This window comes from Carcharhinus amblyrhynchos, chromosome 1, assembly GCF_965287045.1.
Source record: "Carcharhinus amblyrhynchos chromosome 1, sCarAmb.v2.hapA, whole genome shotgun sequence".
NCBI lineage: Eukaryota > Metazoa > Chordata > Chondrichthyes > Carcharhiniformes > Carcharhinidae > Carcharhinus > Carcharhinus amblyrhynchos.
The window spans coordinates 177,496,954-177,516,112 of record NC_137324.1 but is presented as its reverse complement, the minus strand read 5'-3'; the positions used below and the strand labels follow the sequence as shown (position 1 = coordinate 177,516,112).

General features: G+C 45.1%; 1 protein-coding gene across 1 annotated transcript in view; it reads right to left on the bottom strand.

Moving 5' to 3' along the window:
- dapp1 (dual adaptor of phosphotyrosine and 3-phosphoinositides) overlaps window positions 1-19,159 on the bottom strand; it is a 52,356-nt gene that overhangs the window by 15,671 nt on the left and 17,526 nt on the right. The window lies entirely within an intron of this gene.

Genomic DNA, 19,159 nt, shown 5'->3' with positions numbered 1-19,159 from the left:
ACTTTGCATTTACCCCCCCACCCCCTTGTAATAATCAGTAAATAAAGGAAGATTCCTTTAGAGCATTGTACTGAGCCAATCTGGTAAGAGAATGTAAAGACATTACTTATCTTTACAGAGCAACGCTCACGCTATCCACAAGAGTGGCATGGACAGTGTTGACCGTTCATTTTCCTACCCCAGGACTTGGGAGTTTATTTTTATTAGGATGTGGGCATTGTTGGCAAGCTGGGCATCTGTTGTCCATCTCTGGATACCCTTGAGAAGGTAGTGAGCTGCCACCTTGAACTGCGTAAAAAGTCTGACAACACCAGGTTTTAGTCCAACCTATTTATTTGATAATATACTCGCAAGCTTTCGGGTTAGCCCCTTCGTCAGGTGAATGGAGAGTTCTGGCCTCAGACAGAGCATATAAAGCACAGACTGTTTAGAGATTACTGATTAGAATGCGAATCCTTACACCTAACCTGCTGTTCAAGACCTGAAGTGGCTGATAATGTGAGTGGAAGGAGCACTGATCACAGGTTAAAGAGATGTGTATTGTCTCCAGACAGTACAGTAAGTGAGGTTTTGCAAACCCAGGCAAGTCACGGGGGTTACAGATAGTGCGACATGAACCCAAGATCCCTGTTGAGACCGTCCTCATGTGTGCGGAACTTGGCTATCAGTCTCTGCTCAGCGACTCTGCGCTGTCGTGTGTCGTGAAGGCCGCCTTGGAGAATGCTTACCCGAAGGTCAGAGGCTGAATGCCCGTAACCACTGAAGTGTTCGCCAACAGGAAGGGAACAGTCTTGCCTGGTGACTGTCGAGCGATGTTCATTCATTGAACCTTGAACTGCTACAGCTCACGTGGCAATGGTACACCCACAGAGAGAGGGGGGGGGGAGTTCCACGGTTTTGACCCAGCGACACTGAAGGCAAAATACTTCTTGCCAGCAGCACCGATACCCCGAGGATGGAGGTAAAATAAATCCTTCTGATCCCTCTACAAATCTTCCCTCCATCAAAGTTTCCACAGCCAGGGATGCATTTCCTGCTGGGAAATTCCCCTCAACGGCTTTACGGCATCTTCAACCTCGGAAAACATTCCAAGATGACGGGGAAAGGGGGACACCTGAAGGAACTCGCCTCATCCTCAGCACATCATTGGCCATCACCAAGTATCATGTGGTTGATGGTTTCTGGTCTAAAAGTCTAACTGGACTTTTCTTCATTCAACCACTGCATTGTCCAGTTCCGAACAGTGTTCCGAACCAAAATCCCACGGGAACAGTCCGGCTCGTCACACATTTCACCCCCCCCCCGCCCCCAAACAATAATCAACCGATAGCACACAAAGCATTACAACAACAACTTACATGTAATTAACAAACGAAAGCGGATGGATACTGAGTCCAAGACAAGTATATTAGGAAGGGTTGGGTTGGGTTGAGGGGGGGGAGAAATCAGCTGAGGATCATTTGTAACAGTTATTAAATTATACACTTATTATGTATGGAGACAGATTGGCAATCCGATTGGTCAGTCACCCTTCACTTAATGGTCAATTCCATAGAATCCCTACATCGCAGAAGGAGGCCATTCGATCCATCAAGTCTGCACTGACCACAACCCCACACAGGCCTTATTCCTTTAACACCCGGTATTCACCCTGCTAGCCCCCACACCCCCTCGCATCTTTGGACTGTGGGAGGAAGCTGGAGCACCCGGAGGAAACCCATGCAATGTGCAAATGGGAGAAAATGTGTGCAAAGGGGAGAATGTGCAAACGCCACACAGAAAGTGAGCCGAGTCCCTGGCACAGTGTGGCAGCAGTGTTAACCACTCTGCTGCCCTCATAGCCCCCTCGCGTTTTTAGCTGGCATTGTGCAGGCACTTCCACACCTTCACAATTTGTTTAAGAAACCATCCTCAGGTGTCCCAAAGGAGCAAATTACCCAATAAAAACTGCTGCTAAGGCACACAAGATGATAACAGGGCAAATGGTCAAAAGCTTGGACACAGAGGTAGGTTTTAGACAGTGACACACAGACGCAGAGCGAGGAGAGAGAGACACAGACGCAGAGCGAGGAGGGAGAGACACAGACGCAGAGCGAGGAGAGAGAGACACAGACGCAGAGCGAGGAGGGAGAGACAGAGACGCAGAGCGAGGAGGGAGAGACAGAGACGCAGAGCGAGGAGAGAGAGACACAGACGCAGAGCGAGGAGAGAGAGAGACACAGACGCAGAGCGAGCAGGGAGAGACACAGACGCAGAGCGAGGAGAGAGAGACACAGACGCAGAGCGAGGAGGGAGAGACACAGACGCAGAGCGAGGAGGGAGAGACACAGACGCAGAGCGAGGAGGGAGAGACACAGACGCAGAGCGAGGAGGGAGAGACACAGACGCAGAGCGAGCAGGGAGAGACACAGACGCAGAGCGAGCAGGGAGAGACACAGACGCAGAGCGAGGAGAGAGGTGCAGAGGCTTCAGGAGGGAACTGTACAGAGTTCCTGTGAGACACCGTGGATCACTTTAAGACCTGACACCGATACAGGTCATTGATGTTAGAAGGCAGTTGGATCCAGGAAGCCCCGTACAGTCGAAGTTAATAATGATTGGTCCACACTTTATATTACAACAAATAAAACTTGTGGAGCAGAGTTGGAGAGATTTGGGCATTACATGGTGTCAGTGTGGAGGGATATTGCTGAGAGTACCTCCAGCCCAACATAATTAACTAACACAGGGGTGGAATGTGCTCTCTCCAAGGAGCTGGAGCACTCTGGTTTACAGACCTGAATCCTTGTGTCTTACTGACAACTCTCAAAGGTTCAAATCTGATTATATTGAACTGTGTAGAGGAGACTGCTTGTTTTAATCACAGAACAGGTTCACTGTTAATTGCATTAATAGTTTGAGATTCTATTGAGTTTAAAGGGGCAGCAGTTAGGCACTTCACAGCCTTCCAGGCTTGACAGTGATTTCAATACTTACTCTTGCTCCATCTTATTTTGGGCAGGAGCTTTTTGCAATTATTTACTCTCTCCTGCATTCCATCCTATCACAGACCTTGCCTTTTGATCTCTCTCCTCCCGTGTCTCTGTGCTTGTCAGTTTCCAGTTCTGATGAAACATCACAGAATTGAAATGTTAACTCTGGTCCTCTCTCCACTGACACTGTCAGGCTGACTGAGTATTTCCAGCAGACTCGTTTATACTTTTCATATTTCTAACATCCAGGTAACTTTGGCTTTGTAGTAACTGCTAGTTATCGGGCAGCACAGAGCTACAGTGGTCAGCACTGCTACCCTGCAGTGCCAGAGACCTGAGTTCGATTCCTGGCTTGGGTTACTGAATGCGCAGAGTCCGCACATTCTCCCCGTGTCTGAATGGGTTTTCTCCGGATGCTCCGGTTTCCTCCCAAATTCTGAAAGACGTGCTGGTGAGGTGCATTGGCCGTGCCAAATTCTCCCTCAATGTACCCAAACAGGCACTGGCGCGCGGCGACTAGGGGATTTTTATAGTAACTTCATTGCAGTGTTAACGTAAGCTTACCTGTGACTAACAAATAAACTTTACTACTTTTTTATTTATCTGAAGTTATGCTGTAGAAAATGTGTACAAGAACAATAAGGTTATTAATCAATATACGTCAAAGTTTCTTGTTTAAAATCACTTAGGGCCTGACTCAGGCGGAGTTTATAGTTGCTGGACTTAAAATCCTTTTCCATGGTTGTATCCAGTGGATACCTACAAATTCACTGGAAAATTCACACGTTTTTCAAACAAGTTCTGAGGATGATCAGGGCTCATGGAACCGGAATGTTTTCCCCCTCCAATATCCAACCCTTTCTATCATTTCATATCTTCCTCCATTTCAGTTTCACTATTACTTCCCTCTCCTTTCATGTCCTTTTTTTGTAAAAAAAAAACTTCCTAACTTTTTTTCATAAGTTCATAAGCTATAGGAGCAGAATTAGGCCATTCAGCCCACTGAGTCCTCTCCACCATTCGATCATGGCTGATATGTTCCTCATCCCCATTTTCCTGCCTTCTCCCCATAACCCTTCACCCCCATTCCCAATTAAAAATCTGTCTACCTCCTCCTTAAATTGACTCACTGTCCCAGCATCCACCGCACTCTGGGGTAGCGAATTCCACAGACTCAATCAAAACATTCCACTGAAGTCAGTTTTCAGAATTCATAAACTATCAAAATCCACCTCTGATTGTCTAGACTGCTTACGTCTGATCTGTTCTGACTCGCTCCTGTAATTTTTCTGATGTATATTAATCATAAGAACAGCTCTGAGACTTTATGATGCTACTACGTCCAATGGAAACTCTAAACTCTCACAACCTCGTTACAAGTTAATTAAGGACTTGTTTGGATCAATGGGATAATAAAATGCCAATGAGATCAGTTTAATTATAAAGTTACTGGGCACAGTTAATATAAACAGTGTAAAGTGTAATCAATAGTGCTGCCCCTGCTATTGGGTGAGTCAGTGATTCTCACACCCACTCGATTACTGCTCCATCTTCTCAATGACTCGAGCAATTCTCATTTTCTCCTCCAAGCTGCTGAGTGCACCCAGAGGAAATTCTCTCGGTGCTCGCCCGCTGCCCCCTCTGATTTACAATTCTGCTGTTACCTCCCAAAACTCCAACACAAGCCTCAGCCCTGCGGAAGGGGCCCGCAGCTTGGGGGGCTTTGAAAGACTGGAAAATTTAACAGATTCCTGTCCCTTATAGCAACACGGGCAACTTCCCATCAGGAACAAATGCAGTTTAAAAAAAAGACTCCTTATGCAAGTACATTTACAACTCAACCATGCAAACCAATAAACTAGACAGCATCAAATCACTCCCTTTATTCAGGCTCCATTAACTCAAGGAACCTCAGCCCGAGTATCTCCTTCTAGGTTGGGTTTTAAATGACTTTGCACTGTTGACATCAGACTCAGAGCATTACAGCACAGTACAGGCCCTTCAGCCCTCGATGTTGCACTGACCAGTGGAACCAATCTAATGACCCTCTAACCTAAACTATTCCAATGTTATCCATATGCCTATCCACTGACCATCTGAACGCCCGTAAAGTTGGCGAGTCCACAACTGCTGCAGGCAGGGCATTCCACGCCCTTACTACCCTCTGAGTAAAGAATAATGGATAAGAGTGATGGATAGTATCTAGGGTGGAATTGAAAAGAGTGCAGCTGAGAGTAGTCTGTGCTGGACAGCTGGGCACAGAATGGGAAAGTGATGAATTACCCAATAGGAATTTCCTTTTCCTTCGTGACCACAAAATGTCAGCGCCAACAACAAAGAAAAACCCCAAAGTTTAAAATTAAACCCGTCTAAAAAAAGCAAGCCCCAACTACTGATTAAACTGGACTGATTCAAGGCCCACCCAACTCAGCAGCAGAACAACGTCACTGTTACGATGGGGGCACAGTGAGGAGTCTCACAACACCCAGGTAAAAGTCACTGAATCCCCTACAGTGTGGAAGGGGGCCATTCGGCCCACCGAGTCTGCACAATCCCACCCAGGCCCCATCCCCATAACCCCGTGCGTTTACCCTAGCGAGTCTCCCTGACACTAAGAGGCAATTTAACATGGGCAATCCACCCAACTCGCGCATCCTTGAAGTCCAACACGTTTGTTTGGAATCATGAGCTTTCGGAACTCTGCTCCTTGATCAGCTGTTGCCACTGCAGAAGCTGAGGGGGATGAAACGAAAGTAAACACATTCAATTTGGCCACCAAATTCATTCAGATGGGACAGTCTCGTACGAGAAGTCATCTTTCACCAAAATGAATCTTAGACTGGGATCACGGTGAAGAACATTCATGGCCATCGCTTTCTGAGCAAATCTGGCTTTTTGCTCGACTGGTTCACAGGATGTGAACACGACTGGAACCGCCAGTGTTTATCGCCCATCATGAACCAACCTCAAGAAGGTTGTGGCATCTGGGGTGAAAGCAACTCAAAAGTAATTCAATAATAAAACTCAAAGTGTATGGGCAGTGAACATTCCAGCAGGTTATTCATCAATCCCTGACTGTAGATCACACACACACACAGCAAGTGAGAGTGGTGCTGGGGAGGGTGGGGTTGGGGAACAAACCTTCACGACCAACCTCGCCTCAGAAGAATCCGATTGCTGGATCTGGTGGAACCGCCATGCGAGACGTTAGTGACCCAGCAGGAACCTCAAGGAGACAAAGTCTGAAAGAAGCAGAACTACGCAGCTGCTCGCAAACCTCTTACCGACTTTGAGTTGTATGATATGGTAACAAAAAGAGGAAGCAAAGTCAAATATTTAAATGCTACGTGATGTGGAGCAGTGAATGGGGGCAGGGGCAGTGTTCCTGGCTAAAAGGATGAGGTGTCCCAATTAGGGAACAAAACTCGAGAAGCCAGTAACGTTCACCCCTCAGGCCCAAGGCAGTTAAGAGATGACCAAATAGGGAGGAGGCCGGGATTACAACAGGCTGTGATTTCAGTAATTGAAGAAAGATTGTTTCTAGCTGTCAGCAGTTTGATAATGAAAGGAATTGAGGGGGAATTTTTCTTTGAAATTGTGTGATACGAGTAAGAGCAGCATTTATACCCATCCCTCACTACTCTCAAGCAGGTGGTGAGCTGCCTTCGCAAAGGTAGCTAAGGGGGTTTGATAAGCGAGGAGTTGGCCATATTGTCGTAGGTCTGGGGTCACATGTAGGCCAATTCGAGTCAGGATGATAGGTTTTCTTCCCTAAAGGGGCTTTAATAAATAGATGAGTTTTGATGACAATTCACTGCTCCCATCATCACTACTGCTGGCTCTAGGTTTACATTTCCAGATCGGATTTGGTGCCATCACGGAGTTTGAGTTCATATCTCTGGGCCATTACATGAGGTCCTTGGATCATTAGTCCAGTAACATAACCACATTGCTATCCAAGGTTAGAAACATTCAGTGGCTGGTCACAATCTAGAGTCTATCCCTGACATCACGCTACCCAAAAACAAGGCACTGAAGTATTTCTGATGTGGTAACTGTTTCAAACTTGGCAAATATCAGAGGGGGGAGCAATCCTCCCGTCTCACTACGCTGCTTTTTCAGCGCAGTGGCCCGAGAGACTCTAGCAGGGGGCCGTTTGCAGGCTCCCCGCTGAGCATCCAGGCCTGAGTCCGTCTCCCAGTGCCAGATTTCTGGCACGGTCAGCTTTGCACTGGAGCCTCCAGCCCCGCTAGCCTCTCCCCCCCTCCCAAACCAGGAATGGTTCATTCCAACAGGGTTTACTATAGCTCCCACTTGTGGGGAGCTTAGGGCCTGACCCTGCTGGAATAATAAGAACATAAGAAATAGGAGCAGGAGTAGGCCATCTGGCCCTTCGAGCCTGCCCTGCCATTCAATAAGATCATGGCTGATCTGTCGTGGCTCAGTTCCACATTCCCGCCCTCTCCCCATAACCCTTAATCCCCTCTCTTATCAAAAACCCATCAACCCGCGTCTTAAAAATATTTAGCAAGGCAGCCTCCACCACTTCAACGGGCAGAGAATTCCAGAGATTCACCACCCTTTGAGTGAAGAAGTTCCTCCTCAACTCCGTTCTAAACCACCCCCCCTTTATCTTGAGGCTGTGCCCCTAGTCCTACTATCCTTTCTGAGCGGGAAGAGTCTCTCCACCTCTATCCTATCCATCCCATTCATCATTTTATACGTCTCAATGAGATCTCCCCTCATTCTTCTAAACTCTAACGAGTACAAGCCTAGTTTATTCAGCCTCTCCTCATAGCTCAACCCCCTCAACTCCGGCATCAGCCTAGTAAACCTCCTCTGCACTCCCTCCAAGGCCAAAATATCCTTGTGTAAGTGCGGCGACCAAAACTGCACACAGTACTCCAGCTGCAGCCTCACCAGTGCCCTGTACAGTTGCAGCAAGACCTCCCTACTTTTATATTCAATCCCCCTCGCTATGAAGGCCAGCATCCCATTCGCCTTCCTGACCACCTGCTGCACCTGCAGGCTGGGTTTTTGAGACTCATGCACAAGGACCCCGAGGTCCCTCTGCACCGTCGCCTGCTGCAGTTTTTCGCCATGTAAGTAATAATCCTTCCTACCATTCTTCCTACCAAAGTGGACCACTTCACACTTGCCAACATTAAATTCCATTTGCCAGTTCCTGGCCCATTCGCCCAGCCTATCTAGATCCTTCTGCAGACTTTCCACACCCTGAATGAAGGGAGGGCAAGGAGGCCTCCCCCAGAGGGATGGGTGCCAGGGAAGGTGCCACCTTGGAAGTGCCAGCCTGGGGTCCCCTAGCACTGCCCAAGACTGACCAACTTCTTGTAATACAATGGAGCACGGAAAGGCAGCTTTTCTTATTTGTTTTTGGATACACAAAAACATGTTTAAATCTAAGGCCTGTTATTTATGGGAGTAAATTCGTTTATAGGTGGTGAGGCTGGAGCAGTCTCTCAAGCTGATAAAGACAGGCCAGTCCCAGCGAAAGAGAGACTCCTTTCACCAATTAAAATTTGCGGGTATTAGCAATGGCCTTGGTTACCAGAATTGACGTGGATTAGGTTTCCTAGGTAACAGGGAAGGAACCTACAATGAACAAGGAGCTGCTAATCTCCTTTTCCTGTTGTCAAGTGGAATGTTAGTGTAATACTGTAATTGGACCCTCCAGTCCTATTGAAGAGTGGGATATTAAAATGTTCAGAATAATATTATAATTTTATTTTGCAATATTAGCCCAGAGAGGACAGTCAACCCTCATTGACTGTGACTCCCTCCTGATGCATGCATTCGCAAATAAATTCCTTTTCATTCTTTAACTATCTTTTGCAGTCTATTTATTGGTTGAGTGAGGTCAGCTAAATACAGGGCACCCCAGGGGATACCTCAGAAAATTCCTCTTACACTGACCATCCACAGTCAGCCTGGAGACTCCGGGGATTGAAGTTTGATCTCCGGGACACTCCTTCGATGTCTTGGATGACCCGCTAAGGTGGTGGGGATGGTTACAGTAGAGAGATCGGGTGAGGAAACCTTGAGAATTATCCCCTTCCAGAACTCGCAATCAGTCCAAAGGCTGACAGAGAGAGAAAATGCCACACAGCAACAAGGAGGGGATGTTCTTTGATGGTAAACTAAAGCACATTCTCATTAAGTATCAAGTAACTTTCACACTGCACTTAGCTGTCCAACACTAGACTGGGGAGAAGGGGAGGTGCTCATGCTATCCAAATTGGGAAAGTGTTGACACCCTTAACCTTAAAAAGCACACAAATTATTTACAGGGGATGTAAAGAATGCAGTTCCAAAAGTAATGAACAATAATGGGCAGCAAGATGGCACAGCAGTTAGTGCTGTTGCCTCACAGCACCAGGGACCTGGGTTCGATTCCCACCTTGGGTCACTGTCTGTACGGAGTCTGCACATTCTCCCCGTGTTTGCCTGGGTTTCCTCCGGGTGCTCCGGTTTCCTCCTACAGTCTGTAAGACGTGCTGGTTAGGGCTAAATTCTCTCTGTGTGCCCGAACAGGAGTGTGGCGACTAGGGGATTTTCACAATAATTTCATTGCAGTGTTAATGTCAGCCTACTTGTGACAATAAATAAACGTTACTTTACTTTTTTTTTAAGAATAGAGCTAGATTAATTCAATTGAAATGTGACTTTGTTTCCTACATTTTGTACAGGTATTGAAAGGGGAACTAAATAGTTATTTTTTTCCAACCATACTATCTCAGTCAATTGCAACAAATTTGATTTCCTCCGATACTCATTACACGCTCCCAATCAGATGTCCGAGTGCCCTTGCCTCATATTTTAGAGTCCTATTTCACAACAGCAATAACTCTTGTACCAATGTCAACTCACTCGTTTTTTCCCTTTTACAGTCCGGACATGTCAATGTGACCTCAGATTGGTACGAGGCATTCCTATTAAACAGTACACTGTGGAGGAAATTACAGTCAGCCACTCCCCCCCCCCCTTGAATGTGGCTCACAGTGTGACCTCACCCTCCCCATCTGCCTGACAAAGAAGAAAAATTGGATTAAGTTAGGAACTAGACACATCTTTCTGCTGCTTACCCAACTCTGCATGTAGGCGCCAACGATTTAGGGCAAGAAAAATTAAACACCAAGGGTAAAAATAATAGGACACTTACGTCCTTTGGAATTCCCAATGCATTTTACAGCCAACAAGGCCCTTTCTGAATGCAGAAAACATTTCGTTTTTTCTTTATTCATTCATTTGCAGGACACGGGTGCCGCTGGCTGGGCCAGCATTTATTGCCCATCCCTAATTGCCCTTGAACTGAGTGGCTTGCAAGTCCATTTCCGAGGGCAGTTGAGAGTCAACCACATTGCTGTGGCTTTGGAGTCAGATGTAGCGTCTCCGCATCACGGTCACATATCGGCCAGATCAGATAAGGACGGCAGGTTTCCTTCCCTAAAAGGCATTAGTGAACCAGTTGGGTTTTTCTGACAATGGTTTTGTGGCCAACAGTAAATTTTTAATTTCAGAGTTCTTTCTACTGAACTCACCTGTCGAACTCGGGTCCGCAGAGCACTAGCTGAGTTTCTGGATTAATAGTCTGGTGATAATACCACTTGGCCGTCACATCTCCCAAACAGCAATGTGACGGTGATCGGATTATTTGCTTTTATTGCTGTTATTTGAGGATAAATATTAGCCAGGACATCAGGAAGAACTGTGTCTGTTCTTCAAAAATACCACTAGCCATCTCTTATGAGCATCCAGATGGGGCATCAGTTTAACATCTCAAATGAAAAGACTGCAGCCTCCAGCACTGCAGCACTCCCTCACTACCACACAAGGAATGTCAGTCCAGGTTCTCTGCTCAAGCCTCTGAAGTTAGCTTCAAGTCCACAGCCTTCTTACCCAAACTGCGCCAAGAAAATAACAAATACTCCAAAACAAAGCCTTGATCATAGAACACTATAGCACAAACAGGCCCTTCAGCCCACAAGCTGTGCCGATCGTATCCCTACCCACCAGGCCCATCTATAACCCTTAATCCCATTAAATCCCATATACTCATCCAGAAGTCTCTTAAAAGACCCCAGCGAGTTCGCCTCCACCACCACTGATAGCAGCCGATTCCACTCACTCACCACCCTCTAAGTGAAAAACTTACCCCTGACATCTCCTCTGTACTTGCTTCCCAGTACCTTAAACCTGTGTCCTCTCGTAGCGACCATTTCAGCCCTGGGAAATAGCCTTCGAGAATCCACCCTATCTATACCTCTCAACATCTTATAAACCTCTATCAGGTCGCCTCTCAACCTTCATCTCTCCAGAGAGAAAAGACCAAGTTCCCTCAATCGATCAGTTACAGGAAGAAACTTTCAGAGCAGGTTAACTTTCTTTTCATTCATGGGCATTGCTGGCTGGGCCAGCATTTATTGCCCATCCCTAGATGCCCGAGGGCAGTTGAGAGTCAACCACATTGCTGTGGCTCTGGAGTCACAGGTAGGTCAGACTGGGCAAGGATGGCAGATTTCCCTTCCTAAAGGGCATGAGCGAACCAGATGGGATGTTTTTCCAACAATTGACAATGGTTTCATGGCCATCAGTAGATTCCTAATTCCAGATTTTTTTTATTGGATTCAAATTCCACCATCTGCCACAGCAAGATTCGAACCTGGGTCCCCAGAACATTAGCTGACTTTCTGGATTAATAGTCTAGCAGTAATACCACCAGGCCATCTGGAAACAATCTAGAAGGGGTTACAAAAGAGCCTTTATATTTTACCAACTCTAGCAATCGTCCTGGAAGCGATTGCATCAGAAAGGGTTTATGCTGATTAATTTTTACGATTAGGAAGTTGAGTGCAAATGGGCAACTTCTCCTTCTGTCCAAAATACATCAGCGAAAACTCTACATTCAGCAAGTCAAGTTTGGTTATGTTTAAAATCCAAAGCTCACAAAATACACACCTGGGCAGATTCTTCCAACATCGGCTGGACTGGAACAAAAGGATCCCAGTATAAGGGAAGTATGTTTGAGGGGTTAGCAGAGAGAACCTGATACTCACTATTCTCCAATCTCTGCCTGGTTTAATTCTGTCAACATTTTCAGGCTCATCTTTGGGCTCCAGGAAAAATATTTTGATCGTAACAATCCAGCTTTACCGTGAAGTTACACTTTTTGTTAACTTTTAAATCTACTTTCATCAAATGGAACTGTTGCACATGGGAGATGTGCTGGTGCACTCAAAGCAGGGCAGGGTTGAAGTGGTTTCCCCACTGAAAGTATTTATGTACCAGGTTCTTCTTGTTTGAGGTTCAAGACTGAAATTTTAATTTAAAATATTTAAGGGACAACTTTTCTGATACCAAAAAATGTTTTTTTTGTGTAAACTTTCTACAAAAACAGTCCTTTAATATTTACCAGGAAGCTTTCTGTACGTGAGAAGTTAAGAAGGATTGCAGTATGAAAGTTAGCAAACCTTACCGCAATTATGGAGATGGGTCAGACGGACAGGATGGCTCCACACTCCCTTCTATTCTGAATGTTCTTGGAGCTTATCACGTTTCAGCATCAGGAACAGATGTTGAAAGAAAAGCCCATAAAATGTGGAAAGGGATGGAGGTTTATCCAATTGGGAGCTAAGAAAACAAGTTCTGTCCTGGGTGAGATGCCAAGGTAAAGTTTATGATGCATCAACTTGTACTTTTACCATCTCTCTAATCAAGGGATTCATTGTGCTAAGGAACCCCTGACATCTCCTCCTGTGACTATGAAGGCTTGTTACCACTCGAGCTGTGGCAGTGAGTCACATCAGGAAACACAGGGGCAGATGCCCTAGCAAGATAGAACAATCTGCCACATTGCGGCCTGTCGTGGATAAAGACAGACTAGACCTCATGCTGTGGCCTGGGATTCCAGTTTGATCTAAGTTTGCAAGAGATATTGGACCATAATTCGCTGTGAATCACAGAATTGTTACAGTGCAGGAGGAGGCCATTTGGGTCATCGTGTCTGTGCCAGGTCTCCGAATGAGTATTATAACTTTGCTATTCTCCTTTTCCCTACATCCTTGCACATTCAAATAATCATCTAACACCCTCTGAATGCCTCGACTGAACCTGCCTCCACCCCACTTCCAGACCCTAACCACTCTAATCTCTCTGTGCGAGGAGAACAGTCCCAACCTCTCCTCAAAACTGCAGATTCTCATCCCTGGAATTGGTCTTGTAAACCTCTGCATTCACAAGCGTACGCAATATTCCATTTGAGGTCTAACTAATGTCTTGTATAAGTTCAGCATAAACTAATAGCCCTTATACTCTATGCCCCTATTAATAAGGCCACGATGTGGAGATGCTGGTGTTGTACTGGGATGGGCACAGTAAGAAATCTCACAACGCCAAGTCTCTCCTGGTGAAGGAGCAAAGCCCTGAAGGCTCGTGATTCCAAATAAACACAGATCAGCTAGATCTTCAATATCTTTTCCCAAAGGCAGGGGAGTCTAAAACTAGAGGGTATAGGTTTAAGGTGAGAGGGGAGAGACACAAAAGGGTCCAGAGGGGCAATGTTTTCACACAGAGGGTGGTGAGAGTCTGGAACAAGCTGCCAGAGGTAGTAGTAGAGGCGGGTACAATCTTATCTTTTAAAAAGTATTTAGACATTTACATGGATAAGATGGGGATACAGGGATATGGGCCAAATGTGGGCAATTGGGACTAACTTACGGGTTTAAAAAAAAAGGCGGCATGGACAAGTTGGGCCCAAGGGCCTGTTTCCTGTAAACCTCTATGACTCAATGACCTCTATAAACCTGTTGGACTTTAACCTGGTATTGTGAGGCTTGTCACTGTGCCCACCCCAGTCCAACGCCAGCTTCTCCACCACATGACTTCAATGACCTTTGCACAGGTACAGCCAGGTCCCTCTGTTCTTGCACCTTAAGAATCAAACCCCTCCAGGTTCTTCCCACCAGAATGCATCACCTCACACTTCCCCATATTAAACATCTATCTGAGGGAGTGAATCTAATGGTTTCTGTCCTTAGGCACACGCCACTGCATAGTTCAGTGTTTAAATTCTTTGTGGTGCAAGTTACTGGGAGTACGAGCCGATAATTTTGGCAGTGGGAGAAGCAGGATATCTGGGACCCAAGTGAACAAAATAGCTCCTTAACCAAACAAACGATGGAATGAAGAAGAAACGAACAGGGGCAGAGACCGTGAAGGAAGTGTGAGCTAGAATGAATCAACAGAAAGAGAAATAAAGAGCAGGAAAGAAAGACTGGATTGAGAGAGAGAAAAGGAAAGAGACACAATTGAAAAGAGCAAATTAAAAATTTCTTGAAATCTCCAACAACAATTAAATGCTGAATGAATGAGAGTTCCTGCATTTCTAACAGTTTCAGTATCAGAGTCAGTCACAGTGATTACCTCTTATCATATCATTAACAGGATACTTGCTTGATAAAACTTTACCTTTCTCTGCTAAGGTTAGTTGAGTTACTGTACCATACACACACACAGCAACTTCAATCATTCAATGCATTTCAATGCTGACAATTATAAATTGAAAGTGGACGCCTTTGGCACCAAGACTAAAGTTTGTCTTTCGCAAATTTCCCGTCAAAACATTTACAAGACTTCATAATGAAAGGCAAAGCCATTTTATCATAGCAGCAGATTGCAGTGACAACTGCAGCTACATATAAAAAGGGAAGTTACAAATGGCATTGAGATTGGGGTGGGGGAGGGGAATGAAAGGGCTTCCATCTTGTCTGTGGCACGCACCCTGAGACATACCGTTTTCAGAAACGCTCATGGACACTGCAACATCTACCACTGCCTCACAGAGACACGCAGCCTCACTCACACGGCATCGGCAAAGCAGCTTACAATCTCCACACTCTGTGTTAATTCACATTCCAGAACTAGTGAGGAAGAAATAAATGACAGTGTGTGAGCAAGTGTCAGAGTGAGTGTGTGAGTGTGTGTGAGTGTGTGTGAGTGTGTGTGAGTGTGTGTGAGTGTGTGTGAGTGTGTGAGTGTGTGTGAGTGTGTGTGAGTGTTGGGGTTGAGTGTGTGAGTGTGTGTGAGTGTGTGTGAGTGTGTGTGAGTGTGTGTGAGTGTGTGTGAGTGTGTGTGAGTGTTGGGGTTGAGTGTGTGAGTGTGTGTGAGTGTGTGTGAGTGTGTGTGAGTGTTGGGGTTGAGTATGTGTGTGTGTGTGTGTGTGTGTGTGTGTGTGTGTGTGTGTGTGCGGAGTGTGTTGGGGTTGAGTGTGTTGGGGTTGAGTGTGTGAGTGTGTGTGAGTGTGTGTGTGTGTGGTGTGTAAGTGTGGGGGGTGTAGGTGCAGGATGCCGGTTGGGAGGAGGGACAATTGCTGAGATATCTTTATGTTTTTACCTCTTTGCTGAAAACAATAAATTGCTGCTTTCAAAACCTCAAATATTTTACAATCACATCAATAAAGCAATTTTGTAAAGAGCACCAAATACTGGGCCATAGTTATAGAAATGTACCCATAGGTCATAGAATGATCTAGAGAATCAGAGCGTCCCATTCGGAAATGTATCAGTGAACAGAGTAGCTGCCCACTTCCTCCTAGTTTATTTCAGTGTTGTTGCCATCTTGCTGAAGTGTGCATTCTGCACCGTTCCTGCTTTTGTAAAACACTGACGGCACAATGAAACTATTAGATGACAATCTAGGTCCAGACATTAGGAAGATGAGGTCTCTGTGGAGGAGTTCACTCTGTTCAGTCACTGAAGGTGGTTTGAAAATCCTGACTTTACAAAAGAGGTGTTTCACTCAGTCCATTGGCCAGCTTCCGGCAAAGACACGCCAGCCACATTCTCAACACTGCTCAATACGGCTGATGTCAAGTTGCCACAGCCCCAGCTGACCACAGGCTCCCTTGAGGGGGAGAGCTAATTGATGGTGATGTTACTTGAGGGGCAGGGTTGAGAATCGAACCCGTGCTGTTGGTGTTGCCCTGCATCAAAAACCAGCCAGCTGAGCTAAACCCATCAATATGCCTTAATGCATGTGCAAAAGCTGGATTGGGTACGCTGGAAACACACAAGAAGTTTCCAACACAACAACAGCTTGCATTTATAAAGCACCTTTCAACATAGTAAAACTTCCCAATTAGGATTGACCACTGTGACTAAACGTATTCCTGACAATTTCATCACCTGATTTGTCCCAACACTCCTGCCAATACATCCATCCTTGTAACACAGTGACTTCCTCCATCAATTAGGTGGATTGGCCATGTTAAATTGCCTCTTAGTATCAGGGGGATTAACAGGATAATTATATGTGGTTACGGGGGTAGGGCTTGGGTGGGATTGTTTTCAGTGCAAACTCAATGGGCTGAATGGCCCATTTCCACACTTTTGGGTTTCTATTCTAATTGGAAAGCAAAAAGGCTCATGATCCAATTTATTGGTGTTCAAAACATTTCTTCTCCCCAAATTTAAAATTTTCTATTTGTTAGAGAGAAATGTTCAAAGATAATGACCGAAACATCTCTTTTTAATATCCCAATGGTTTTTCTCCAGGGTGGCACACGGCGTCCTGGAGATTGAACCTACACAGCACCGTCTCCAATACAAATATATATTTTCTTAAACGTATAGATCAAAGCTGCACACTGTATTCCAGGTGCGGTCTCACCAAAACCCTGTACAACTACAGCAAGACTTGTTTGTTCCTATACTCCAATCCTCTTGCAACAAAAGCCAATATGCCATTGGCCTTCCTAATTGCTTGCTGTATCTGCTTGACAACTTTCTGCATTCCTTGCACCCAACTGTCTTTGAACATCAACACTTAACAAGTTTCTCACCTTCTAAAAATTATTTTGCTTTTGTATTCTTACTACACACTTCACCTTGTTGTTCACTCACTTAACCTGTATATATCTCAGTGCAGCCTCTGTATAATCTCCCCACAGCTCACCTTCACATTTAACTTACTATTATGAGCAAACATTGATATATTACTCTGTCTCTTCATTGAAGTCATTAATATAGATGGCAAATAGCTGAGACCCCAGCACTGATCCTTGTGGCACTCCACTGTTCACTGCTTGTTAACTTGAAGTAGTTTCCTTTGAGCCGATTCTCTGCTTTCTGTAGATTAACCAATCATCTATCCATCCAAAAAAATTATCCCCAACTCCATGAGCTCTTATCTTGCCTATAAATCTTATTGAATGCCTTTTGGAAATCCACATCGAATGGTTCCCCTTTATCTGGCATCCTTTAAAAGTCTAATAATTTTGCCAAGCGCAAGTTCCCTTCAGTGAAATAATGTTGACTTGTTCCCATTTGAACATTACGCTCAGACTTCCTTCATTATAGATTCCAACATGTTCCCAACAAGAAAATTTCACCATAAAACCAAAATGGAAAAGCAAACCCTACAAGGAGACTCCTTCTGTTCAAAACTCTTCCTCTTTCATGCACTTGGACCCATTGTGAAGACTTTATTCTCCATTGCCCCTTGAACTGATTCAACATGTAACAATCCAGCAAATTCTCTCAATTTTATTCAGAGTCAGATCAGCGAACACGGATTTTGACTCAGAATCTTTGCAATACAGAAGGCCATCACTGTGTCAGTTCGACTCTCTGCCCTTTCCCCATAACTCTGCTATTCCTTTTCCTTCAGGATTTTATCTAATTCCTTTTCGAAGGCCATGATCGAACCTGTCTCTGCCACACTCACAGGCAGCTCCTGACCCTAACCATTCAATGCTTAAGAAAGATTTTCCTTATGTTAATTCCAAAGTCCTAACAAAAGGGTCAAACATTAAATAATGCCAACAGCCAATAGATGCCCCATCACCCAAACCAGCCCCCCCCCCCCATCACCCAAACCAGTCTCCCATCCATTGACCCTGTCTACACTTCCTGCTGCCTCGGCAAAGCGGCCAGTATAATTAAGACATTACACACCTCGGACATTCTCTCTTCCATCTTCTTTCTTTGGGAAAAAGATACAAAAGTCTGAGGTATCAACCGACTCAAGAACAGCTTCTTCCCTGCTGCTGTCAGACTTTTGAATGGACCTACCTCGCATTAAGCTGATCTTTCTCTACACCCTCGCTGTGACTGTAACACTACATTCTGCACCCTCTCGTTTCCTTCTCTATGAACGGTATGTTTTGCACAGTGTGCAAGAAACAATACTTTTCACTGTACATTAATACACATGGCAATAATAAATCAAATCAAATCGATTGGGACTGATCCCTCCCGGAGTTACATTGTAAAGCCCACAAAATTCTTTAGCATTTAAGATATTTCCTCCAATTAAATAATTACTCTTTAGCATTTGAAGAATGTTTTTGGTAATGTAGACATTGTCCAGAAAACATTATAAATGTGCCTGCTTGAACATTCTTGCACCATTTGATTTCCTGTGGTCACATTCTGATCATAACTTTCTGTCTCTATTTTAAATTGCAAACCCAAGTTTATAATGGAAAATGTCTACACAATCCAAAAGAATACAAATGTCAATTTATTCTTTCTTGGGATGTGAGTGTCGCTGGCTGGGCCAGCATTTATTGTCCATCCCCAAGGAAATATAACAGTCAACCACATTGCTATGGGCCTGGAGTCACACGTAGGCCAGACCAGGTAAGGATGGCAGATTTCCTTCCCTAAAGCATGTAAGTGAATGAAGAAAATTCCAGCCCTTTGGCCCTCCAAGCCTGCACTGACCATGCTGCCTGACTGAACTAAAACCTCCTACCCTTCCGGGGACCATATCCCTCTATTCTTATCCTATTCGTGCATGGATCCAGACCGCCCCTTAAAACTCATGATCGTATCTGCTTCATTACCTCTCCCCGGCAGCGAGTTCCAGTCACCCTCTGTGTAAAAAAGTCTTTCTTGTACATCTCCTTTAAACCTCGCCCCTCGCACCTTAAACCCGTGCCCCCGAATAATTGACTCTTCCACCCTGGGAAAAGGCTTCTGACTATCCGATGGGTTTTACAACAATCGACAACGGTTCCGTAATCATCTAGCTTCAGATTTTATACACTGAATTTCAATTCCACCAGCTGCCACACTGCGATTTCTTTCTTTTTGTCTAATAATCCAAAAAAAACATATGTCAAATTATCCTTTCAGTGGTGTGGCTGTCACTGGCTGGGCCAACATTTA